The sequence below is a fragment of the Prionailurus bengalensis genome, chromosome B4, assembly GCF_016509475.1.
Source record: "Prionailurus bengalensis isolate Pbe53 chromosome B4, Fcat_Pben_1.1_paternal_pri, whole genome shotgun sequence".
Classification (NCBI taxonomy): Eukaryota; Metazoa; Chordata; class Mammalia; order Carnivora; family Felidae; genus Prionailurus; species Prionailurus bengalensis.
In genome coordinates, this window is record NC_057358.1 from 81435035 (window position 1) to 81462813 (window position 27779).

Consider the following 27779-nt stretch of genomic DNA (forward strand, 5'->3'; position numbering starts at 1 on the left):
CCAAAACAGTAAGATACCTATGAATAAACCTAACCAAAGAGGTAAAAGATATGTACTCCAAAAATTTTAACTTATGAAAGAAATTGAAGACGAGACAAAGACATGGGAAAACACTCTATGCTTCTGGATTAGAAGAACAAACACTGTTAAAATGTCTATACTACCCAAAGCAATGTGCACATTTAATGCAATTCCTATCAAAAGACCACCAGCATTTTCCACAGAGTGGAACAAACAATCTTAAAGTTTGCATAGTATAACAAAGACCCCTGAGTAGCCAAAGCAATTCTGAAAAACAAAAGCAAAGCTCGAGGCATCACAATTTCAGACTTTAAGCTACACTACAAAGCTGTAGCCCTCAAGATGGTATGGTACTGGCAAAAACAGACAAATACATCAAGAGAACTGAACAGAAACCCAGAAATGGACCTACAGCTATATGGTCAACTAATATTTGACAAAGCAGGAAAGAATATCCAACGGGAAAAAGACAGTCTCTTCAACAGATGGTGTTGGGAAAACTGGACAGCAACATGCAGAATAATGAAACTGGACCACTTTCTTACACCATAAACAAAAATAAATTCAAATGGATCAAAGACCTAATTGTGACACAAGAAACCAACCAAATCCTAGAAGATATCACAGACAGTAACCTCTTTGACTTTGTCTGGAGCAACTTCTTACTAGACATGTCACTGCAGGCAAGGGAAACAAAAGCAAAAATAAGCTATTGGGATTTCGTCAACATAAAAGAGTTTCTGCACAGCAAAGGAAATAATCAACAAAACTAAAAGGAAGCCTACAGAATGGGAGAAGATATTTTCAAATGACGTATCTGATAAATATAAAGAACTTAAACTCAACACCTCAAAACCAAATAATCAAGTTAAGAAATGGTCAGGAGACATCAATAAACATGGTCCTCAAATAAGACATCCAGATGGCCAACAGACACATGAAAAGATGCTCAACATCACTCATCATCAGGGAAATACAAATCAAAATCACTATGAAATACCATATCAAACCTGGCAGAATGACTACAATTAACAGCACAAGAAACAACAGGAGTTGGCAAGAATGTGCAGAAAGGGGCACCCTCTTACACTGTTTGTGGGAATGCAAAGTGGTGCAAAAACTCTGGAAAACAGTAAAGAGGTTCCTCAAAAAATTAAAAACAGAACTACCTGTGACCCAGAAATTGCCTTACTGGGTATTATTCAAAGGATACAAAAATACTGATTTGAAAGGGCATTTGGACCCCCAAATTTATAGCACCATTATGAACAACAGCCAAATTATGGAAAGAGCTCAAATTCCCATTGACTGATAATTGGACAAAGAAGATGTGGTATACATATATACAGTGGAATATTACTCACCCATCAAAAAGAATGAAATCTTTCCTACTGCAATGATGTGGATGGAGCTAGAGCATATTATGCTAAAGTAAATAAGTCAGTCAGAGAAAGACAAATACCATATGATTTTACTCACATGTCGAATTTAAGAAATAAAACATATGAACATATGTGATATAAAAAAGAGAGAGGAAGGTAAACCAAAGATACCTATAACTATAGAAAACAATATGAGGGTTGCTGCAGGGGATGTTGATGGAGGATGGGATAAATGTGTGATGGGCATTAATGAGGGCAATCCTTGTAATGCGCACTGAGTGTTATGTAAGCAAAGAATCACTAGTTTCTACTCTTGAAACCATTATTACAGTGTATGTTAACCAGAATTTAAATAAAAACTTTTGAAAAAGAATATGAAATAAAAGCATATTAACAGTATCTGTGGTGTTAACAAGTTTATAAGCTTAAATCATATTCTTTCCCAACTTCATACTAAACTTTAAATTTTTATAATCAGATATCCTCAGGCAGAGTGTCCATCACTTGGACCTATATGTAAGGCAAAACTCTGAAACTCTTAAAAGCACAGAGAAAACCTAGATGATTTTGATTTTGGCAGTGATCTTTTAGATACCACATGAAAGTTATGATCCATGAAAGAAATGATGGGTAAGATGGACTTCATTAAAATTAAAAACTTCTGCTGTGCAAAAGATAGTGCCAAGAAAATAAGAAGACAAGTCACATACAGGGAGACAATATTTACATAAAATACATGTGAAAAGTAACTCAAATATACAAAAACTCTTAGAATTCAACAATGAAAATGAGAAACTGAGCAGGGAAGATGGCAGCATAGGGGGACGCTGGGCTCACCTCATCCTGCTAATCACTTAGATTCCACCCACATCTGCCTAAATAACCCAGAAAACCACCAGAAGACTAGCAGAACTAACTCTCCAGAGCCAAGCATAGAGAAGAGGCCCACAGAAGAGCGTAGGAAGGGCGGAGAGGCGGTACGTGCTACACGGACTGGTGGGAGGGACCTGGGGCGGTGGAAGGGCAGCCCACCCAGCAAGGCAGAAACCCGGAGTCTGGCTTGCAAAAGCAGAGGGGCAGGACTGTGTAAGTTCTGACAGCCAGCAGGACTTAACATCTGGAATGTTAAAAGTCAACAGCTCTGCTCTTGGAGAGTGGGGAGAGTGAGAGGACACTGGGAATGAGAGTTGTTGAGCCCCAGAAGGACAGAGCTCAGTGGGGGAACAAAGGCGCTAGTAAGCACCATCTCCCTCTCCCATCCCCCACCCCAAATTCCAAAGGGAACCAGTTCCCATCACCAAACTTGCTTGCACCATGCATATGCCTAATACTGTGCTTCTGTGGATCCATCCCTCCTATGGTCCTGCCTCCCTCCCAGTGCTGCAGGGCCCCTCCTGCAGGGGACCATGGACAGCAAAGAAAGCTAAGCCTGCCCCTCCCACACCCTGGCTAATATGCCAGATCCTGTCCAAACAGACTACAAGCCTGGCAGTGTGCAAGTAGCCCTGAGAGGGGCCACCCACAGTGAGTCCTGCCCCTGGGAGAGGTGAAGATAAGGTACATACAAGTCTGACTGTGGCCCCAGCAGTGGGTTAGGGGCAGACATCGGGTCTGACTGCATCCCCTCCCACCAACACAAGTTACTCCGGACAGCACAGAAGTGCCCTGCAGTTTGCAGCGACTGCAGGGACTACCCAAAATGATGAACCAGAAGAATTCCCCTCAACAGAAACCCCAGGAAGTAGTGACAGCTAACAAACTGATAAAAAACAATTTAAGCAAAATAACAGAACAAGAATTTAGAATAACAGTCATAAAATTAATCACTGGGCTTGAAAAAAAGCATAGAGCACAGCATGGAATCTATTGCTACAGAGATCAAGGGACTAAGAAATAGTCATGAGGACCTAAAAAATGCTATAAATGAGGTGCAAAATAAAATGGAGGCAGCCATACACGGATGGAAGGGGCAGGGGAGAGAATAGGTGAATTAGAAGATAAAATTATGGAAAAAGAGGAACCTGAGAAAAAGAGAAAAAAATCCAGGAGTATGAGGGGAGAATTAGAAAACTAAGTGATGCAATCAAAAGGAACAATATCCGTACAATAGGAATTCCAGAAGAGGAAGAGAGAGAGAAAGGGGATGAAGGTGTACTTGAACGAATCATAGCTGAGAACTTCCCTGATCTGGGGAAGGAAAAAGGCATTGAAATCCAAGAGGCACAGAGAACTTCCTTCAGACATAACTTGAATCGATCTTCTGAATGATATATCATAGTGAAAATGGCAAAATACAAGGATAAAGAGAAAATTCTGAAAGCGGCTAGGGATAAACACACTCTAACATATAAGAGTAGTGGCAGACCTATCTACTGAAACTTGGCAGGCCAGAAAGGAATGGCAGGAAATCTTCAATGTGATAAACAGAAAAAATATGCAGCCGAGAATCCTTTATCCAGCAAGTCTGTCATTCAGAATAGAAGGAGAGATAAAGGTCTTCCCAAACAAACAAAAACTGAAGGAATTCATCACCACTAAACCAGCCCTACAAGAGATCCTAAGGGGGATTCTGTGAGTGAAATATTGCAAGGACCACAAAGTACCAGAGACATCACTACAAGCATGAAACCTACAGACATCACAATGACTCTAAACCCATATCTTTCCATAATAACACTGAATGTCAATGGACTAAATGCTCCAACCAAAAGACTTAGGGTATCAGAATGGATAAAAAAATAAGACCCATCTATTTGCTATCTACAAGAGACTCATTTAAGACCTGAGGACACCTTCAGATTGAAAGTGAGGGGATGGAGAACAATCTATCATGCTACTGGAAGTCAAAAGAAAGCTGGAGTAGCCATACTTATATCAGACAAATTAGACTTTAAATTAAAGGCATTAACAAGAGATGAAGAAGGGCATTATGTAATAATTGCAGGGTCTATCCATCAGGAAGAGCTAACATTTATAAATGTCTATGTGCCAAATACGGAAGCCCCCAAATATATAAAACAATCACAAACATAAGCAACCTTATTAAGAATGTGGTAATTTCAGGGGACTTTAATACCCCACTTACAACAATGGATAGATCATCTAGACACAGGATCAATAAAGAAACAAGGGCCCTGAATGATACATTGGACCAGATGGACTTGACAGATATATTTAGAACTCTGCATCCCAAAGCATCAGAAGACACTTTCTTCTTGACTGCACATGGAACGTTCTCCAAGATAGATCACATACTGGGTCACAAAACAGCCCTTCATAAGTATACAAGAATTGAGATCATACCATGTGTACTTTCAGACCACAATGCTATGAAGCTTGAAATCAACCACAGGAAAAAGTCTGGAAAACCTCCAAAAGCATGGGAGTTAAAGAAGACCCTACTAAAGAATGAATGGGTCAACCAGGCAATTAGAGAAGAAATTTAAAAATATATGGAAACAAATGAAAATGAGAATACAACAATCCAACACTTTGGGATGCAGAGAAGGCAGTCCTGAGAGGAAAATACATTGCAATCCAGGTCTATCTCAAGAAACAAGAAAAATCCCAAATACAAAATCTAACAGCACACCTAAAGGAAATAGAAGCAGAAAAGCAAAGACACCCCCCCAACCTGGCAGAAGGAGAGAAATAATAAAGATCAGAGCAGAAATAAACAATATAGAATCTAAAAAGACTGTAGAGCAGATCAAGAGACCAAGAGTTGGTTTTTGAAAAAATAGACAAAATTGATAAACCTCTAGCCAGGCTTCTCAAAAAAAAGAAAAAAGGGGGGGAGAGTACCCAAATAGATAAAATCATGAATGAAAATGGAATTATTACAACCAATCCCTCAGAAATACAAGCAATTACCAGGGAATACTATGAAAAATTATATGCCAACAAACTGGACAACCTGGAAGAAATGGACAAATTCCTAAGCACTCACACCCTTCCAAAACTCAAACAGGAAGAAATAGAAAACTTGAACAGACCCATAACCAGCAAAGAAGTTGAATCAGTTATCAAAAATCTCCCAACAAATAAGAGTCCAGGACCAGATGGCTTCCCTGGGGAATTCTACCAGACATTTAAAGCAGAGATAATACCTATGCTTCTCAAGCTGTTACAAAAAATAGGGAAGGAAAACTTCAAGACTCATTCTATGAAGCCAGTATTACTTTGATTCCTAAACCAGACAGAGACCCAGCAACAAAAGAGAACTACAGGCCAATATCCCTGATGAATATGGATGTAAAAATTCTCAATAAGATACTAGCAAATTGAATTCAACAACATATAAAAAGAATTATTCACCATGATCAAGTGGGATTCATTCCTGGGCTGCAGGGCTCATTCAACATTCACAAATCAATCAATGTGATACATCACATTAATAAAAGAAAAGAACATTATGATCCTGTCAATCGATGCAGAAAAAGCATTTGACAAAATTTAGCATCTTTTCTTAATAAAAACCCCTGAGAAAGTCAGGATAGAAGGAACATACTTAAACATCATAAAGCCATTTATGAAAAGCCCACAGCTAATATTATCCTCAACAGGGAAAAACTAAGAGCTTTCCCCCTGAGATCAGGAACATGACAGGGATGTCCACTCTCACCGCTGTTGTTTAACAGTGTTGGAAGTGCTAGCATCAGCAATCAGACAACAAAAGGAAATCAAAGGCATCAAAATTGGCAAAGATGAAGTCAAGCTTTCACTTTTTGCAGACGACATGATATTATATGTGGAAAATCCGATAGACTCCACCAAAAGTCTGCTAGAACTGATACATGAATTCAGCAAAGTTGCAGGATACAAAATCAATGTACAGAAATCAGTTGCATTCTTATACACTAATAAGGAAGCAACAGAAAGACAAATAAACTGATCCCATTCACAGTTGCACCAAGAATCATAAAATACCTAGGAATAAACCTAACCAAAGATGTAAAAGATCTGTATGCTGAAAACTATAGAACGCTTACGTAGGAAATCAAAGAAGATACAAAGAAATGGAAAAACATCCATACTTATGGATTGGAAGAATAAATATTGTCAAAATGTCAATACTACCCAAAGCTGTCTACACATTCAATGCAATCCCAATCAAAATTGCACCAGCATTCTTCTCAAAGCTAGAACAAGCAATCCTAAAATTTGTGTGAAACCACAAAAGACCCTGAATAGTCAAAGTAATATTGAAGAAGAAGACCACAGCGGGAGGCATCACAATCCCAGACTTTAGCCTCTACTACAAAGCTGTAATCATCAAGATAGCATGGTATTGGCACAAAAACAGACACATAGACCAATGGAATAGAATAGAAACTCCATAATTGGACCCACAAAAGTATGGCCAACCAATCTTTGACAAAGCAGGAAAGAATATCCAATGGAAAAAAGACAGTCTCTTTAACAAATGGTGCTGGGAGAACTGGACAGCAACATGCAGAAGCATGAAACTAGACCACTTTCTTACACCACTCACAAAAATAAACTCAAAATGGATAAAGGACCTGAATGTGAGACAGGAAACCATCAAAACCCTAGAGGAGAAAGCAGGAAAAAACCTGTCTGACCTCAGCCGTAGCAATTTCTTACTTGACACATCTCCAAAGGCAAGAGAATTAAAAGCAAAAATGAACTTATGGGACCTCATGAAGATAAAAAGCTTCTGCACAGCAAAGGAAACAATCAACAAAAGTAAAAGGCAAACGATGGAATGGGAAAAGATATTTGTAAATGACATATCGGACAAAGGGCTAGTATCCAAAATCTATAAAGAACTCACCAAACTCCACACCCAAAAAACAAGTAATCCAGTGAAGAAATGGGCAGAAAACATGTATAGACTCTTTTCTAAGGAAGACATCCAAATGGCCAACAGGCACATGAAAGGATGCTCAACGTCACTCCTCATCATGGAAATATAAATCAAAACCACACTCAGATACCACCTCACGCCAGCCAGTGTGGCTAAAATGAACAAATCAGGAGACTATAGATGCTGGTGAGGATGTGGATTAATGGGAACCCTCTTGCACTGTTGGTGGGAATGCAAACTGGTGCAGCCACACTGGGAAACAGTGTGGAGGTTCCTCAAAAAATTAAAAATAGATCTACCCTGTGACCCAGGAATAGCACTGCTAGGAATTTACCCAAGGGATACAGGAGGGCTGATGCATAGGGGCACTTGTACCCCAATATTTATAGCAGAACTTTCAACAATAGCCAAGTTATGGAAAGAGCATAAATGTCCACCAATTGATGAATGGATAAAGAAGTTGTGGTTTATATACACAATGGAATACTACTTGGAAATGAGAAAGTATGACATATGGCCTTTTGTAGCAATGCGGATGGAAATGAGTGTTATGCTAAATGAAATAAGTCATACAGAGAAAGATAGATACCATATGTTTTCACTCGTGTGTGGATCCTGAGAAACTTAACAGAAGACCATGGGGGAGGGGAAGGGAAAAAAAGTTAGGGAGGGAGCCAAGCCATAAGAGACTCTAAAAACAGCATAAACTGAGGGTTGATGGGGAGTGGCAGGGAGAGGGGGGTGGGTGATGGGCATTGAGGAGGGCACCTGTTGGAAGGAGCAATGGGTGTTTTATGGAAACCAATTTGACAATAAATTTCATATTAAAAAAACAATGAAAATGAACAAGATTAGAAACTGGACCAAAGATCTTAACAGATACCTCACCAAAGATGATACATAGATGGAAAATAAGCACATGAAAAGAAGATCCACATCATATATCATCAGGGAGATGTAAATGAAAACAAGGAGAAACCACTGCACACATATTAAAATGGCCAACCCTAGAACACTTAAATCACCAAAGGTGATGAGGATGTGAAGCAACAGGAACTTTCATTTTTTTGCTGGTAGAATGCAAAATGGTACAGCAACTTTGGAAGACATTTGGTGGTTTCTTACAAATTAAACACTCTTACCATATGATCCAGTAATCACCCATCTCAGTATTGACTCACCAAAATAGGTCACACAAAAACCTGCACACAGATCCTTATAGCAGCTTTATCCATAATTGTCCAAACTTGGAAGCAGCTAAGATACCCTTTAGTAGGTAAATGGGCAAACTATGATGCATCTAGAAAATAGAATATTATTCAATCCTAAAAAAGAAATGAGCTATCAGACCATGAAAAGACATGAAGGAAATCCGAGTGCATGTCACTAAGTGAAAGAAGCTAATCTGAAAAAGCTACATATTTTATGATTCCAACTATATAACATTCTGCAAAAGGAAAAACTATGATCACGATAAAATAAGCAGTTTTTGGGGAGTGAGGGGTGAGAAGTGATGAATAGGCAGGATACAAAGGATTTATATCTGTATATCTATGTATATCACCTATATATCTATATATCTTCCATCTATATCATCTGTCAACCTACATATCTATCTATCAGTAAGTATACTTTTGTCCAGACCTATAGAATATGGATTCATCAAGAGTAAACCTTAATGTAAACTATGGACTTTAGGTAACTATGCTGTGTTAATGTAGGTTCACCAATTATAAGAAACATATCACTCTGCTGAGGGATATTGTAAATGGGGGAGGCTATGCATGTTTGAGGTCCATGGTTATATGGGAAATCTCTATACCTTCTTTTCAATTTTGTTGTAAACCTAAAACTGCTCTAAAATTAACACATTTAGGGGCGCCTGGGTGGCGCAGTCGGTTAAGCGTCCGACTTCAGCCAGGTCACGATCTCACGGTCCGTGGGTTCGAGCCCCGCGTCGGGCTCTGGGCTGATGGCTCAGAGCCTGGAGCCTGTTTCCGATTCTGTGTCTCCCTCTCTCTCTGCCCCTCCCCCGTTCATGCTCTGTCTCGCTCTGTCCCAAAAATAAATAAAAAACGTTGAAAAAAAATTTTTTTTTAATTAACACATTTAAAAACTTGTACTTTTCTGGGACAAATTTCTAGAAATACTTGGCCTGGTGGTATTCAGATAAACATTAAGTAAAAACCTAATAGATAAAAAATATAGGGAATGAAATTCTTCTTAGTATTCATTTTCTCTTGCTTAATACCTGAGGACAAAGCCACCAAGGGCCAAGAGATACACAGTGGGGTAGAGAGAGCATTTAGTAGATACGACAATTAAAAAGACTCATCTTGGTTATGAGTATAGGAAATCCAACCTGAAATTCTACGGGATGCTAGCTTTTGTTATTTTTGGTTACTGAAAATGAAAAAAATGAAGGTATTGGTATTCATACTGTCTTATTTTTTTTTCCTTTTTGGTTCTGCCTTTCTTTACTCTGGCTTCATAGTGAGGTATACATGTTCTATTTAATGGATCCCTGAAAGTTCTGTATTTATTTTTTATAGCTGTAAACATACAGTAAAGAATATTCTCTCTAATATTTACAAAAATTTATTAAATTGTATTTTACTGAACTGACTTTGGTCTCATGCCTAACAGTAATTTAGTTGTTTGTAGAGAGAATATGGTCATCTGTAAAACCTAGGATAGAAGTGTAACCTTGAGCTAATCAGAGAGTCCAATGCCTTGATTGGCTAACTGTGGTTTATGGACTCATATACAAATTATGGAAATCATCCTACAAAAAGAAAAAGAAAAAGAAATTATTGAGGTAGATATAGAGATAAGTATGTTTGTGTGTGTGTATATGCACGTGTGCATGAGAGAAATAGAGACAGAGATAGAGACTGAGTGGGAGAGAGAGAGATTATCTTGGGCATACAAAAGCAATTATCTACTTCAGGACAATTTGACTCTATGACTCGACAGCAGGTCATATAGTAAAACTGTAAGAAGCACCCTACAAGTACATAATTGCTATATTACAAAGCTTTCTAGATTTTTAAGTGGCATGTCACATATATAAAATAACAAGACACTACAGTAAACTACAACACCAGCCAACATAACCAGCTTGAGAGTCTTTTATTGCACCTCTACATCCAACTCCAAAACTGAAGCCATAATCATTTTGGTATACATGTAAACGACTCTTTGCCACAAACTGATTGTGAAGTGCTGGTACCATAGACATAGCCTCTGGAATCAAGCAGAAATGATTTCAATTCTATCTTTCTTACTAGTCATGTGACCACGAGTAACTTATTATACCTCTTAGAAGATCATTTTTTCACAAGATAAAATCAGAATAATTTATGCTATAAGTTTTGTTTTGTTTTTTAATATGGATAGTATACTTATTTTATACTTTCAAATTAGCCTTAAAAACATCACAGAATAAAATACCTGGTTATTATTACATTATAAATGTAGACTCTAAGGAAAACAATTATAACACGTATAAGGAATAGCTGTTAAAGTATCAAATGTGATCTGTCTAGGCAGCATTTTATTCTTATTCAAAGTTACCCAGATTGAGTACACTTACATGAGTCAGTATTTACTTATAATATAGAATAAGATGTAGTTTAAAATATATATACCATATTTTTTATTACACTAGCCTAGTGGGATTTCTTTTTAAATTCTCAAATTGGCATTTTAATCTCAACTTTCTACTCTTAAATATATTTATTTAAAAACAGTAGAGAATGAATATCAAGACATAAAAAGCCAAACAAAGGAAAAATCCCAAGGAAGAGACATCATTTAGTTGTTTTGAATTTATCAAGAGTTTACAGAAAATCAAATATAAGGACAAAATATACTGCACATGCATGGAAATAATTAAGTCTCCATGATCTAATGCATAAAGTTGATGAAAACAATCTTTCATATATTTGCTACAATTAAATGGAAGAAGAGGAGAGGAAAGGGTCAAATTTGAGAATGCTTACAATGGGACAGAAAAATAAAGTGTCAGTATTTTGAACAGGAAGGCATATATTGAGAAAAAAGAGCCAATGTAAACATCATGATACTTCACAAATAAGTGAAAGAACAAGTATGATTATATATTGGATGATGCAATAGTGACATCGGGACCCAATCTAAACACTTCCTTTGCAAATTGCCTTATAAATTTCCTTATAAACCTCATTATGATTCTACTGGGATAAAGACAGGACCCTTTGTAGCAAGTTCTTAAATGCTTGCTTCACCTGTTGGTTCCTTAGAGTGCAAATAAAAGGGTTCAAAAGTGGTGCGACTGAGGTATTGAGAGTTGCTACTCCCTTCATTAAGGATATCCTCTCTTTGACCGAGGGTTTAATGTACATGAAGATGCAGCTGCCATATGAGAGGGAGATGACAATCATGTGAGAAGAACAAGTGGAGAAAGCCTTTTTTCTCTGGGTGGCAGAAGGGATTTTTAAAATTGTCAGGCAATATATGTGTACGGTAGAATCAGTAATGCCAAGGTGACCAGCAGAGTCACCAAAGCTAAGATGAAACTCATAATTTCCAACACATGTGTATCTGTGCAGGAGATCTGCAGGAGGGGAGCAGTGTCACAGTAGAAATGATCAATGATATTGGAGTCACAGAAGTCCAGGCTTCTGTGGACTAAAATGAGTCCTGGAAAGATTATGAGGGAACCAGTGATCCAAGAGCTTAGGATCAGCTGGATACAGATTTTGCTGCTCATGATGGTTGTATAATGCAGGGGCTTACAGATGGCAACATAACGATCATAGGACATGACAACTAGGAGATAAAATTCAGATGCTCCAAGAAGGAAGGCAAAAAATAACTGAGCTGCACAACAGTTATAGGAAATGGTTTTGTCCCCAGTTGCCATGCTTACAAGCAATTTGTAAATACACAGTTATATAAGAAATTTCTAAGAAGGAAAATTTTTGAAGAAAGAAATACATAGGGGTCTTGAGATGAGAACCCAGCAAAGTAAGGGTAATGATAATTAAGTTGCCTGAGATGCTTAGCAAGTAGGTGAGAAGCAGGAAGACGAATAGCACAATCTTCACCTTTGGGTCCTCTGTCAATCCTGCTAAGATAAATACTGTCACAGTTGTACGGTTTTCCATCATTACCTCCTATTATGCTTCTGTTCTGGTAAAAATATCAAGAAAAATTATGTAAAGATATCAATTGTAAAATATTAAAATAACAATGTCAAAATATTAGTATTTGCTATTAATTATATATACTAATGGGACATTGTTTGAAATGATTAATGTAAGATAAACTCTAATAAAAGCTCTTACTTTGCTTTTGAGAAATGATAATGATTTTCTACAAATCTGATGAAATAAAAAACTATCTTATAAATTATCTTTATATTTTGACTTAGGTATATTTATGGTAATGAGATGAAGGAATGAACATGTAGGTGAAAACAATATTTCCTCTTTTCTCAATATGTAAGAACTAAAATGTCATAATACTTATACTCAGCCTGATGATTATATAAATATCATTGCCTCAAGGAACTGGCCATGAATGCAACAGAAGCAAGATGATAGATATATAAATACTTATGATGGGTGAAAACAGAAATCCAGCTTTAGGTTGGAGATAATCCTGAAAGTCATTCAGTAGAACAACCAGAGCTCTTCAATGGTTTGGCCTTTGCCACATCTGCTCAGGTAATCAACATTCTGTCTTGGTCCTATCTGATTTTTATTTCTGTAAGTCAGTGTAGTCTGTTTTGTCTTTATTCCGTCTCTTCATTTTACCACCTCCTATGCCATTCATTAAATTCATCTGTGTAGTAAACCTGACTTGAACAGAATCAAACAGATTCAGTGTCTCTTCTGGTTACAGTTCTGAAAACAGGAAGAGAATCACAAAGTGAAATGCAAAATGAAGTGAATAAGAGTTCAGAAAGAAGGATAATGAAAAAGGGAAGAAAAGATAAAAGAAGTGGAAAAGAGGTAAGACAGTAAGGGAAGACCATAAATTTAAATACTTACCATTAAGATAGGATTTTTCTTCAGATGAGACAATGACTTGTATCTGGCTCTTGGCTTCTTACCTGATGTATAGAATGAGTTACGGCAAAGCTCTAATTTACTTCTACATAAGAGAGTACAGAGGAGAAACTGTAGGCAACTTTACTTGGATGACCAGTCACTTGGCAAGTGTTCAGACACTTGCAGGTAATACTGACTGCCTCCAAATTATATGGTATTCAAGAGCTAAGCCAATTCAAATGGAGTTGATTGTGTGGTTGAAAATTATATAAGCTCTCATTAAGCTAAATGTCATGAAAACTCCTAGGTATAAACATTTCATCCCTTGGGGGCAAGTTTCTTGTTTGATGACTTCATTGATGCTTCTTTAAGGACTTCATTATCAATACAAAACATTTATTAAACAATTTAATAGATCCATGGAGAATGCATTGTTATACACTGAGGCGTCAAAGCAGTATAAGTCAATGTCCCTGTCTATCGTGCTTTACCAACATATTGAGGAGACAGAATTTTTGCATGAATATAGCAATGTATAATGTGCCATAAATTTAAAGGTAAGTGTGATTGCTTAGGGCAGTCAAGGGAGATTAATAAGAAAATATGTTTTAAAAAAAGATGGATCCAAAGCTGTCTTGGAGACATATTAGGAAGTAAAGTAAGGCATTTTAGGTAGGAAAAGAAGTGTGGAAAAGGTACATAAAAATAAAAACTCAAGAATTAATAAAAACTCATCAGAGAGAATATGATAACAGTTTTCTCCAGGGAATAGTTAAGGTTCTAGACATTCTAGCTATTAGTGCCAAAGTATAATAACATTTTCCTAGTACTTACAAACATTCTCCCAAACCTAAGGGACAATTCCCAAGGAACTTAATTGTATTACAATGGCTATAGTCATCTGAGTCAAAAACAGACCCATCATCCCCACAAGTAAGAATGATATCAAATCAGACCTAGTTTTTCTCCTGCTAACCCAACTCCCTAGAGATACACTGGAACAGTGTATTATAATATGTTTAGCAAGCCTATTACTTTTATTTACGTTTACATTAAAACATGAAAGAGAATTTTCCCTCCTTTCAAAATCATGAACAATTGTTTTATTCAAAAATGGTATCATTTCAGTTCAAAACATTTGGAATGCAGGAAAGGCAATCCTAAGGGGAAGTATATAGCAATACAGGCCTAACTCAAGAAGCAAGACACGTCTCAAATACACAACCTAACCTTACACCTAAAGGAGCTAGAAAAATAACAGAAAATAAAGCCTAGAGTCAACAGAAGAAGGGAAATAATAAATATTAGAGCAAAAGTAAATGATATAGAAAGAAACAAAAAAAAATAAAAAAAGTAGAACAGATCAACAAAATGAAGAGCTGATTCTTTGAAAGAATTAATAAAATTGGTAAACTTCTAGCCAGGCTTATCAAAAAGAAAATTGAAAGGACTCAAATAAATAAAATCACAAATGAAAGAGGAGAGATAACAGCCAATACCATATAAATATAAATAATCATAAGAGAATATTATGAAAAATTATATGACATCTAACTGGGCAATCTCAAAGTAATGGACAAATTCCTAGAAACATTCAAACTACCAAACTTGAAAGAAGAAATAAAAAATTTGAACAGACCCATAACCAGCAAAGAGATTATATCAGTAACCAGAAATCTCCCAACAAACAAAAGTCCAGGGCCAGATGGCTTTTCAGGGGAATTCTGCCAGACATTTAAAGAAGATTTAATGCATATTCTTCTCATATTGTTCCAAAAAATAAAATGAAAACAAAAAAACCCTCCAAACTCCTTCTACGAGGGTAACATTACCTTGATTCCAAAACCTGACAAACACCCCACTAAAAGAATTACAGGCCAACATCCCTGATGAACATGGATACAAAATTTCTCAACAAGATACTAGCAAATTGAATCCAACAGTACATTAAAAAGAATTATTCACCACAATCAAGTGGGATTTATTCCTGGGCTGTGTGTTCAATATTTGCAAATCAATCAATGTGATACACCATATTAATATAAGAAAGTATAAGGACTATCTGATCCTCAGTAGATGCAGGAAAAGCATTTGACAAAATACAACATCACTTCTTGATAAAAACCCTCAACAAGGTAGGGATAGAGGGGTAGAGAATGTACCTCATAAAGGCCATTTACGAAAGACCCACAGTTGACATCATCTTCAGGGGGAAAAAATTGAGAACTTTTCCTCTAAGGTCAGGAACAAGACAGTAATAGTGGCTCTCGTCATTACTATTTGACACAGTACTGGATGACTTAGCCTGGGCAATCAGAAAAAAAAAAAAGGAATAAAACGTATCCAGATAGTTAAGGAAGAAATCAAACTTTCACTATTTGCAGATGATGTGACACTTATGTTGAAAACCCAAAAGTCCCCACCAAAAAATTGCTAGAACTAATACACAAATTCAGCAAAGTTGCAGGATATAAAATCAATGTACAGAAACCTGTTGCATTACTATATACCAATAATGAAGAAGCAGAAATAGAAATCAAGGAATCAATCCCATTTACATCAGAAACCATAAGGTACCTAGGAATAAACCTAACCCAAGAGGTAAAAGATCTGTACTCTGAAAACTATAGAATACATATGAAGGAAATTGAAGAGGACACAAAGACATAGAAAAGCATTCCATGCTCATGGACTGGAAGAACATTGTTAAAATATCTATACTACCCCAAATAAATTTACACATTTAATGCAATTCTTATCAAAATACCACTAGTGTTCTTCATGGAGTTAGAACAAACAATCCTAAAATTTGTATGGAATCACAAAGGACCCCAAATAGACAAAGCAATGCAGAAAAAGAAAAGAAAAGCTGGAGGCATCATGATTCTGGACTTCAAGCTATATTACAAAACTAGTCATCAAAACTGTCTGGTACTGGAATAAAAAGAGACACCAAGATCAGTGGAACACAATAGAAAACCCCATAAATGGACCCACAACTATATATTCAACTAACCTTTGACAAAACAGGAAATAATATCCGATTGAAAAAAAAGTCTCTTCAACAAATGGTGTTGGGAAAACTGGACAGCAACATGCAGAAGAATGAACACGGACCACTTTCTTACACTATACACAAAAGTAAATTCAAAATGGATGAAAGGAATGAGAGAAGATATTTGCAAATGACATATCAGATAAAGGGTATATCTATAAAGAATTCATCAAACTCAATACCCTAAAACCAAATAATCCATTTAGGAAATAAGCAGAAGACCTGAAAAGACATTTTTCCAAAGAAGACATCCAGATGGGCAACAGACACATGAAATAATGTTCAATATCACTCATCATCAGGGAAATACAAATCAAAACCACATTGAGATACCATCTCACAATTGCCAGAATTGCTAAATTTAAGAACACAAGAAGCAACAGGTGTTGGAAAGGATGTGGAGAAGGGGGATCTCTCTTACTCTATTGGTAGTATTGCAAACTGGTGCAACCACTCTGGAAAACAGTATGGAGGTGCCTCAAAAAGTTTAAAATGGAACTACCCTATGACACAATAATTGCACTACTAGATATTAACCCAAAGGATACAAAAATACAGATTTGAAGGGATACATGAAGGGGTAATTTCAGATCCTCTGTAATTAAAATAAAATCAGAATAACTTAAATATATTAATATAAAGTACTCAGAGTTTTAGAGAGATTTATTTTCAAAATGTGGATTATAAATCAGTCTGCAAAACACTAAAATTTACAAACTATTATCCTTAAAGGTATATAAACAGAATTATTAAGGCAAAGTATTTTGTTTGTGATGGTCTCATTTTTATATTTCTATTGCAGGATGAAGCACTTAGATTTATATCTTTTTTTCTTTCCAAGCATCACACTGAAATGTGTAATTTTTATAATAAGTTTTAACACTTATGGACATTTTGTGATTAGCTATTTCTAGCTTAGATCAACAATTTCTAAAAAAAAATTTTAATGTTTATATTTGAGAGAGAGTGCGCAAGCAGGAGAGGGGCAGAGAGAGACACAGACAGAGACAGAATCTGAAGCAGGCTTCAGGCTCTGAGCTGTCACCACAGAGCCTGATTCAAGGCTCAGACCCACAAACCCTGAGATCATGACCTGAGCCGAAACTGGACACTTAACTGACTGAGCCACACAGGTGTTACTAGATCAGCAATTTAAACTATCCAGGTATCTCTTTTATTCTTCATATTCAATGTGTTTTTAAGTCAATACAGCACAGTACTAAAATTAAGCAATGATTTATCCTGTCAAGTGATTATGGTTTATTTCCAGGGAATTCTGTAAACTGTGCGCATATGTCTCCAAGGAATTCAGCTCCAAAAGCAATGTTTCCCTGAGGATCTTTGGCTTGCTTCCTATATAAGAGATGCCAAAATACACAGACTCCTTTTTATATTCTTCAACTATGTTCTCAGAAGATTCTGTACAAAATGCAGTATCTTAAAGTACCAAGTGCCCCCTTTACCTTCATTAATTTGTGAATACCTATTTATTGTGTGCTTGAAATGTATCAAGCACTCTTCTGTGTCCAGGGCATACATCCTGACAGCTCCCCTGCTCCCTTCTACCATGTGAGGACCTAGTTAAAAGTGTATGAAATCTATGCAGCAGGCTCTTACCAGACACCAGATCTGTTGGCACCCAGATCTTAGACTTTCTACCTCTAAAGCTGAGAAATAAATGTTTGTTGTTCAAGGCACCCAGTTACAGTATTTTGTGATAGCAGCCCCAACAGACTAAGCAAAAATAAAAACAGAGAATTCATTGCCAACAGACTTGTCCTGCAAGAAATGTTAAACAAAGTTCTTTAGGGAGAATTCAAATGATATAGGTCACAAATTCTGATCTACATCAAGAAAATAAGAGTGTTGAAGAAGTAAAGGGATAAGTACATTCAATTGCATTTTCTACAAAACTGACATTCTGTATAGCACCAACCATTTATTAAAATTAATTACAAAGCCAATACCATGAGTATGTTTCTGTCTTTAATAATAGGCGATATTCTGAGATCCAAATTAGATTATCTCTGAACACCTTCCTCCTTCACTCCCTGTTTTCTTCTTTATTTCCATCATAGACTTTCCTACTTTCCTTTTCCATTATTTATTATTTCCTTCTTTCTTGCTTTAATCAACAGTTTTAAGGAGAAACTTTATCTGACAAGATTGGCAAGTGGGGTTATAAAAATTTACAAAATGCCTTTCATAGTGGCAACCTGGACATGTGATAGCTTTGAAGAGTCAATGGTCCCAAAGTTCATACATTTGAAGAATGACATAAATTTACAGAATCAAGAAACCAAGCTAACTCCAAGCATGACTAAATGCCTAAACAAATCATAATCAAACTACTAAACACCGAAGACAATGAGAAAATCTCAAATCTGGCTAGAGATAAAGGATGAATTACATACTATGAATATTAGAGAACAAAGGCTTAAACAATTTCTGACTTCTTTTCACAAGCTATGGAGACCAGGAAACAGAGGGCACCTTTAGAGTGTTGAAACAAACAAGCAAACAAACAAACAAACAAAAAACTACTTGTCAATTTAGAATTCTATACAGTACAACTATGCTTCAAACATTACAGGGAAATAAAGACATTTTCACATAAAATCAAACTAAGAGCATTTTTCCGTAACACATCTGCACTACAAGAAATGCTGCAGGAAGTTTGTTAGCTGAAGAAAACTGAATCCAGCCAGAAAGCTGGAATTTCAGGAAGAAATTAGAAATAGCAAACATTTTAAACATGGGGTAAATATTGAAGACTGCATTTTTAAAATAAGCTTGAAATAAAGTAAAAGTTAATCACAAAGAAATTTAAATATTCACATATTTAAAAGACTCTTTTAAAAATACTGTAACAAAAATTCTATCTTAAGTAAAAGTTCAGTGGATGGGCTGAGGAGCAGAAAGATGATTATAAAACAAAAGAGTAAAAAAAAAGAGTCAGTTAACTTAGAGATTAATAGAGACCACTCAATTTGAAAAACAAAAAGCCAAATATATATATTTAACGAACAGAGCCTCTGTGACCTATGGGACAATATCAAAAGATTTAACATACGTGTGTAATTTGAATTTTAAAAAGCAGAGGATATTATAAGTCAGCACTGTCCAAAAAAATATAATGCAAAACACAAATGTAAGCAACATTTGTCATTTTAAATTTTCTAGTAACCTTATTTTTAAAAAGTAAAGAGAACAGGTGAAATTGATTTCAATAAGATATTTTAACCAAGTATACCCAAATGATTATCATTTCAACATCTAATACATATTTAAAAATTAAAGAGATATTTTACTTTTTTTGTACTAAGTCTTTGAGATGTGAGGTACATTTACATTCACAGCACATCTCAGTTTGGACTAGCCACATTTCAATTTTTAGTGGCTACCAAATTGGATAGTGTAAACATAGATAATGTAAATGGTTTGTTGTTAACTTCTTCATTTTGGCTTCTCAGAAGCTTCAGATCAAATTCATGGTAAGTATGAAAAAACATGTGGAAATTAAAAAACACTCATAAACAACTAATGGGCCAAAGAAGAAGTTGCAAAGGAAATTCGAGAACACTTGAAGACAAATGAAAGCAAACACACAAGATACCAAAACTTATGAAATACAATGAAAGCAGTGTTCAGAGGCAAAATTATAGCTTTAAACATCTGCTTTAACAAAAAAAAAATAGCTCATATCAATAATCTAATTTCAAAATTCCAGATTTAAATTTAAAAAAGAGCAAAATTGGGGCACCTACGTGGCTCAGTTGGTAAAGCTTCCAACTTCAGCTCAGGTCATAATCTCATGGTTGTGGGTTCAAGCCCCATGTCAGGGTCTGTGCTGACAGCTTGGAGCCTGGAGCCTACTTAGGATTCTGTGTCTCACTCTCTCTTTGCCCCTCCCCTACTCATGCGCTCGCGCGCGCGCTCTCTCTCTCTCTCTCATTAAATGTTAAAAATTTTTTAATTAAAAAAGAGCAAAATAAACCCAAAACGAGCAGAAACAAGTAAATAATAATTAGAGTGGAGATAAATGAAGTAGAAGAGAGGGAAAAATAGAGAAAAATCAACAAAACCAAAAGTTGGTTCTTTCAAAAGGTCAACAAAAGCAGACAAGCCTTTAGCTTGATTGACAAGAAGAGAGGAGAGAAGGTTCAAATTGCTAAAATCAGGAATCAGAGTCATTATTACTGACCTTCTGAAAATAGAAAGGAATATAAGAATAAATACGAACAATTGTGCATGGACAAATTAGCATAATTGAAACATTTGCAAAAACCCACAAATTACCACTTAACTCAAGGTTGAACAGAATATCTAATACACCTGTAGTTATTAAGGAAATTGAATCAGTAATCTAAATAAAGAATATTCAAGACCAGATAAATGTTCCTGAAACTTTAATTTTTTTTAATGTTTTACTTATTTTTGAGAGAGAGAGGACAGGGGGAAGGGCAGAGAGAGAGGGAGACACAGAATCCAAAGCAGGCTCTAGGCTCTGAGCTGTCAGCACAGAGCCCAAAACGGGGCTTGAACTCACAAACCGTGAGATCATTACCTGAGCCAAAGTTGGATGTTTAACCAACTGAGCCACCCAGGTACCCCCTGAAACTTTAAAGAAGAATTAAAGAATTAAAGAATTTCAACTTCCAAATATTAGAGATTATAATGCCCTTCTTACTTGATTGCATGAGGACAGCATTATTCTGATACTAAAGCCAGATAAAAACATCACAAAACAGAGTAATACAGATCTATATCCCTTAAGAATATAGATGAAAAAATCCTCAACAAAATATTAGCAAATCAAATTTAGCTGCATTTAAAGGTAATACACCATGATAAAATGGGATGTAATGTACAGTGATCCAACATACAACAATCAATTGGCATAATACACCAATGATAGAAGATAAAGGAAGAAAAAAAAACATGGTCATTACAACTGATGCAGGAAAAGTCTTTGAGAAGATTCAAATGATAAAACTTCGTGATAAAAATATAGCAAACTTGGAATAGAAAGAAACTTCCTCAAACTGCTAAGTGTTCATGAAAACCCTATAGCTATTGTCACACTTAGTGGTGAAAGATTGAAAGCCTTCCCCAAACCTCCAGGACACAACAAGGATGTCTACATTCTCAACTGCTATTCATTATTGTGCTGGAAGGTCTAGCCAGAACGGTTAGATGAAAATAAATAAAAACACTTGAATTGGAAAGAACTTTAAGTTCTTTATGGAAAAATCAAATAGAAATGGAAAGTCCAGAATAATCTCATACATCAATAGCCAATCAATTTTCTCATAAGGTACATAGACTATTCAATGGAGGAAAGAATAGTCTCTTAAATGGTGCTGGGACAACTGGATAGCCACATACTAAGTATAGTTAGAGCCCTAGGTCACTGCTATTCACAAATTAACTCTAAGTATATCAATTACATAGACGTAAGAGCAAAACTATAAATTTCATAGCAGAAAATATAGAGGTCTATTTTCATAACTTTGATTTGGATTTAGCAGTTGATTCTTATGTATGACACCAAAAACGTAAGCAACAAAAGAAAACATTAAATTGGACTTCATCTAAATTTTATGCATCAGAGGGCATTATCATGAAAGTGTAAAGTAAACCTGGAAGGGCAACTGGGTGGCTCAGTGGTTAAGCATCTGACATGATCTCAGGGTTCATGAGTTCGAGTCCCACATCAGGTGAGCACAAGCCCCACATTGGGTAAACACAAGACCCACTTCGGATGAGCCCCGCTTCTCTCTCCCTCTCTCTCTCTTTCTCTGCCCTTCATGGGATTCTTTGTCTCTGCCCCTTGCTCACTTGTGCCCCCTCCCCCCTCTGTTTCTCAAAAAGTGAAAACCTGAAAAAAGTATTTTCTTTTCAAAAAATTTTTTTAAATGTTTTATTTTTGAGACATAGCGAGACAGAGCATGAGCAGGGGAAGGGCAGAAAGAGAGGGAGACACAGAATCTGAAGCAGGCTCCAGGCTCCGAGCTGTCACCACAGAGCCTGACGTGGTGCTCGAACGCACAAACCACGAGATCATGACCTGAGCCAAAGTCAGATGCCCAACCAAGTGAGCCACCCAGGCGCCCCTGGAAAAAGTATTTTCATATCACATATCTGATAAGGTTCTAGTATTCAGAATACATAAAGAACTATTTCAAATCAGCTGCAACAAAAACAATCACAAATAACCCAATTTTAATATGTGCAAAGGATTTGAACAGACATTTCTCCAAATGGCCAACAAGGACATGCAACAATGTTACACATCATTAGTCATTATAAAAATGCAAATTAAAACCACAGTGAATTGCACCTCAATTATGGCCACACTGGGAGGATCCCAGCGTGGCCATGCTGGGAGGATCCCAGCGTGGCCATAATTAAAAAAAGAAAAGAAATTGATATGGAGAAATTGGAAATCCAATACATTGTTAGTGGGAATGTAAAACAGTGTAGGCACTGAGGAAAGTTTGGGAGTCTCATTAAAAAAGATAAACATAAAATTACCATATGATTCCACAATATCATTCCTAGATATTCACCCAAATAACTGAAAACAGGCTTTCAAATTCTTGTATGCTATTGTTTATATCAGCACTATTCACAATAGCCAAAAGGTGGAAACAATTCAAATGTCCATCTACAGATAAATGGATAAAATGTGATATATATGCATAATGGAATATTATCCAGCTAGAAAAATGAAGTATTAATTCATGCTTAAGTATGGATGAACGTCAGTATCATGATGCTAAGTGAAAGAAACCAGACATAAGAGGTCACATATTGTATGATTCCATATATATGAAATACCTACAGGGTTAGAATAGATTGGTATATGCCAGGGGCTCAGAAAAGAAGGGATGGGAAATGACTATTAAGTGGGTACAGTTTCCTTTTAGGAGAGCAGTGTTTGGAACTTAATATAGGTGGTGGTTGCTGAACAATGTGGATGGACTAAATGCCACTGAACTGCACACTTTAAAATAGTTGACTGGGGCACCCGGGTGCTCAGTTGGTTAAGCATCCAGCTCTTGGTTTCAGCTCAGGTCATGATCTCACAGTTTCATGAGTTCGAGTCCTGTGTTGGGCTCTGTGCTGGCAGCACAGAGCCTATTTGGGAGTCTCTCTCTCCCCCTCCCTTTCTGCCTCTCACTTGTGCCATCTCTGTCTCTCTCAAAATAAACTTAAAAAAAAAATGGTTGATTAAAAAAAAAGACTATAGCAATATAAAAACTACAATAAAAATTTTTAGTAAAAAAGAGTATTAGAGAATCATATCATATAGTTAATGCAAATTTTCTTTTCTGGACTTTATGATTTGAATAGCTTAATTAAGTTCTGGGGGCGCCTGGGTGGCTTAGTCGGTTGAGCGTCTGACTTCGGCTCAGGTCATGATCTCGCAGTCCGTAAATTTGGGCCCCGTGTGGGGCTCTATGCTGACAGCTCAGAGCCTGAAGCCTGCTTCGGATTCTGGGTCTCCCTCTCTCTCTGCCCCTCCCCCACTCATTCTCTCTCTCTTTCTCTCTCTCCCTCTCTGTCAAAAATAAATAAACATTAATAATTTTTTTTAAAAATTTGTGATTGGTTATCCATAATTATGGTATCACATGCTTTCATTGCCCTAAAAATCCTCTGTCTACATCTATTCATCCTTCACCCCTTTCCCTAACCCCTGGCAACCACTGGTCTTTTTACTATTTCCATAATTTTCTTATTCTGTAATGTCATATAGTTGGAATAATAGAGTATGTACTTTTCCAGATTGGCTTCTTTCACTTAGTAATATGCATGTAAGATTCCCCCATATCTTTTCATAGCTTGATGGCTCATTTCTTTTCAACTGGTATTTTTCTCATTTTAAAATACTTTATCCTGAAGTTATTTTCAAATGCTTCCAGAGTTGCATAAGTTTTAATTATTAGTTTTCAGTGTAGATTATTTTATTTGAAAATTGGAAAGAACTATATCAGAAGGTTTTTATATAGATGACACCCTGAATTTAATATTTTAAAAATTAACTCATCATTATTCCCTCTCTCCTCCAAATTTCTTCCATGCTCATTCCAGGCTTCCTGTTATGCCACATCTTACTTAGTGACATTGTCTAATTTCTTATTTCATCATGCTCAAAATTTCAGAATAACCATCAATTGCTCTCATATCCAAATAACTCAACTTTTTAATTCTTCATCACATACTTTTTAAATTTCAAGTTTGAGGGCTTTACCAGATCCTAAATATATAGGGATGAATAATATAACAGACAACTCTCTGCCCCTAAATGGCTTAATTATCTAAGAGAACAGAGATGAGAGAGAGACAGAGACAGAGAGAGGAGAAAAACACATAAAATAAATATTGATAGAGTTGTAAAGAAAAAAATGTTGAGATAATGACTATAAAGAAGGGGAGGGTCTCCTCACAAATGGTTTCCTCTGAAAATGACTGTTTTATGGAGATGATATTTAATTAGAGCCCTGGAATTTGGAGGCAAAATGAGAGCAGATGTAGGGAGAGAGGTGAAAAAGAGCTTAAGGAATGGAAAGAGAGTCGGTATTACACTGATAACAGCAGATAAGGAAAGAATGGAAGAGCATGAAGAAGGGTAGTGAAGAGCTATGCCAAGGATTCTTATTGGCCACTCATCTACAATTTAATGTGGCTTTGGGACATAATTTTAGCAAAGAAGTAGCATAACTTGAGAAAACATATTTTTATTTTCTCTACAGAAAATAGATTGGATAAGGAAAGGAAGCAAAGATCATTTAGGAGCTTATTAGAGGCTACTATTTAGACCAAGTGGAGGGGAATGGTAGAGTGGATTCAGATCTTAGCAGTTGTAGCAGACACTATGTTTAATCACAAAACGTTTCCTACTGGACACACATCAAGACTAGACATCTGGACATTTTGCATTTTGGTATGTCTGTATAACTGGGTTATTATCAATGGAAAATAAATGGAAATTATGAGAATTACCTCCAAGCCTAGCAATAAAAACCTCCCCTGTGATGATTTACCAGACTCTCTTCTTCTGTCTATTGTAGATATATGTTGAAGAGGCCAGAGCTTTAAAAGTTAATTTCTGAATGGTGGCACAGAATAGAGTAGGCACATCCCACCCTACAAACATAATCTCTGCCATCTGTGCTGCATATTTGACTTTAAATTTCCAGGAAATAACTTTTCATTGTGTTAAATCTGGCAAAAAAAAAATGACCCAATTCATTGAAAGTAAGAATAGTGGCTAAACCTTGAGAGGGATAATGACCAGAAAAGAATAAAAGGGAGGATTCTGCAGTACTGGTAACATTCTACTTCTTTATCTGAGTACTGCTTATGTGAGTATGTTAAATCTATGAAAAGTGACCAAGCTATATAGTACAATAATTGCATATTCTATACATACATTTTTACTTAACTGAAATACCTTTAAAAATCTACTATGTAATATTGCAATGATTTTAAGTTTATCTGTTATAACAGGATTAGTTTAAGTACTTGGCAGTAGAAATAAAGGTAAAATGAATTGAAATAAAATTTTATGTAGAATCAACCAAATTTCCTGCAGATTGGGTGAAGACACTTAGATAGCTGGTGCAAAGATTAGACTCTTATTGTCTGTCTTGAGACACTCATTTCCCCTCAATCTAGAGCTCTATGATTTTGATCCTTCCAGGGTAATATCACACACTTAATATTTCCTTTGTCAATGATGACATGTCTTGCTTTCAAATCCTAAAACTAATTAAGTCTCTAAATTCAATCTGTCACTCAAGAAGATGGCCTTGAAAGGTTTAATTTAGGTAAGTATAAGCCCCTTATTGAATCAGGATTCAAATTTTTAGTAATCCCCTTAAAGTCTTTTCACAATATGGATTGGGGAGTTTCACTTTTCTTGTGTAGAATGTATATTTGTCATGGATATGTAAGCTGTAAGTTCCAAAAACTCCGTATGGCTTACAACATATAGCTGCCTCAAAAAGAAGGTTTTGTCTTGTCTTTTAAACTTGAGTTTATGGATTATAGAGTTTTCTCCACTTAATAAATAAGTCATGTATTTTTAATGTATTTGTACAATGGTCTCCCAGGGAATGTTTCCATCTTTTAAAAATTGTTTCATCAGCTAATCCTCTTGAGATCAATGGCAGAGTACACAAAAATGATTATAGTTCTTGCAATCTTAAAAACTACAAAAGAAGCAATAGTGGTTCTCATGGAGGCCAGACACATTTCAAAGTAAACAATGAGACTGAAACATTTCCTTTTTACCACTCCATTCTAAATTTTTTAAAGAGATGTATTTATTTTATATGTAATGCAAAAAAATGTGCTCCAAATTTAATATAGAATAAATTGGAGATATGGCTCTTTAAAGAAAATAATGAGAAGAAATGAAATTAGATGAACTTCTTGTTATCATAAAAATCTTTGAGCTCATGTGTCTTGAGTGTGAGGTGCTGGGATTAATGTATTTTGGATGAGAATGTAAGATAAAAGTAGGTTAAAGCAATATAAAAAAAATATGATGAATATACAACATTCAGAAATTGCCTCTGTTCTGGGACTCAAATCAAAAGAAGACAATTGGGGATGAAATTGCTACTAACAACAATAAGGTTTGGAAAAAAAAGTATTTTGGTCATATTAACTGCACAAAGTGGACAAAAAAAGTTGATTTATTTGTAAGTCATTGAAATATATAGTATGATGTTAAAACTATTTTTTTTATCAACTCAGTCGAGTTGTCTTAATAAGAAACCTTTGAAACTGCATTTTGTAGGAATCAAGATTCAAATAGATACCCTTCATAGGCTTCAACAGAATCTCAGAAATGAATTTTATTAAATGAATGTGTTGTTTTCCTCACATAATTATAATTATATATGCCTTTAGTATGCAAAGTCAATGTGAATATCATAAAATATGACACTAGAAAAATGAATTCGTCTTGAATTTGAGAAACTTCATTTTGTTGAATTCAATAGAATTTAAATATTTCATGAACTCCCCAGTTTTCATATCCCAAAGGAGTCTCCTCTCTCTTACCTATAAATTACCTAAGTAGGTACAGAAGTCCCTAGGACTATAAAAATGGTCAGAAATAATGACTATTTTACTGCCATTCAGCAAGTATTTTATTTGGAATTAAAAGAAAAAAAAATGATGTAAAGTAATTTACAGTAGTTTTTGTTGGGGGGGTTGCAATTTTGTAATTTAAATTTAGCCTGGGAATATGCATGTATGATTCACTTCTATCTTTATAATTTGGCACCCTATAGAATTCATCCTCTGCTGATTGACATTTCCCTATGCTTTTGACTTAAATGGCCAGAATGCAGACATTTTTAGAAAAATGATACACTGAGAAGTGTGGGAAAAGAAAGAAAACAAGTAAGAAAGGAATGAAGTGAAAGAGG

General features: G+C 35.8%; 1 pseudogene; it reads right to left on the minus strand.

The window, feature by feature from the left end:
* Positions 1-11447: 11447 nt before the first annotated feature.
* Positions 11448-12386, minus strand: LOC122473056 (annotated as a pseudogene).
* Between the last annotated feature and the right edge of the window lie 15393 nt (positions 12387-27779).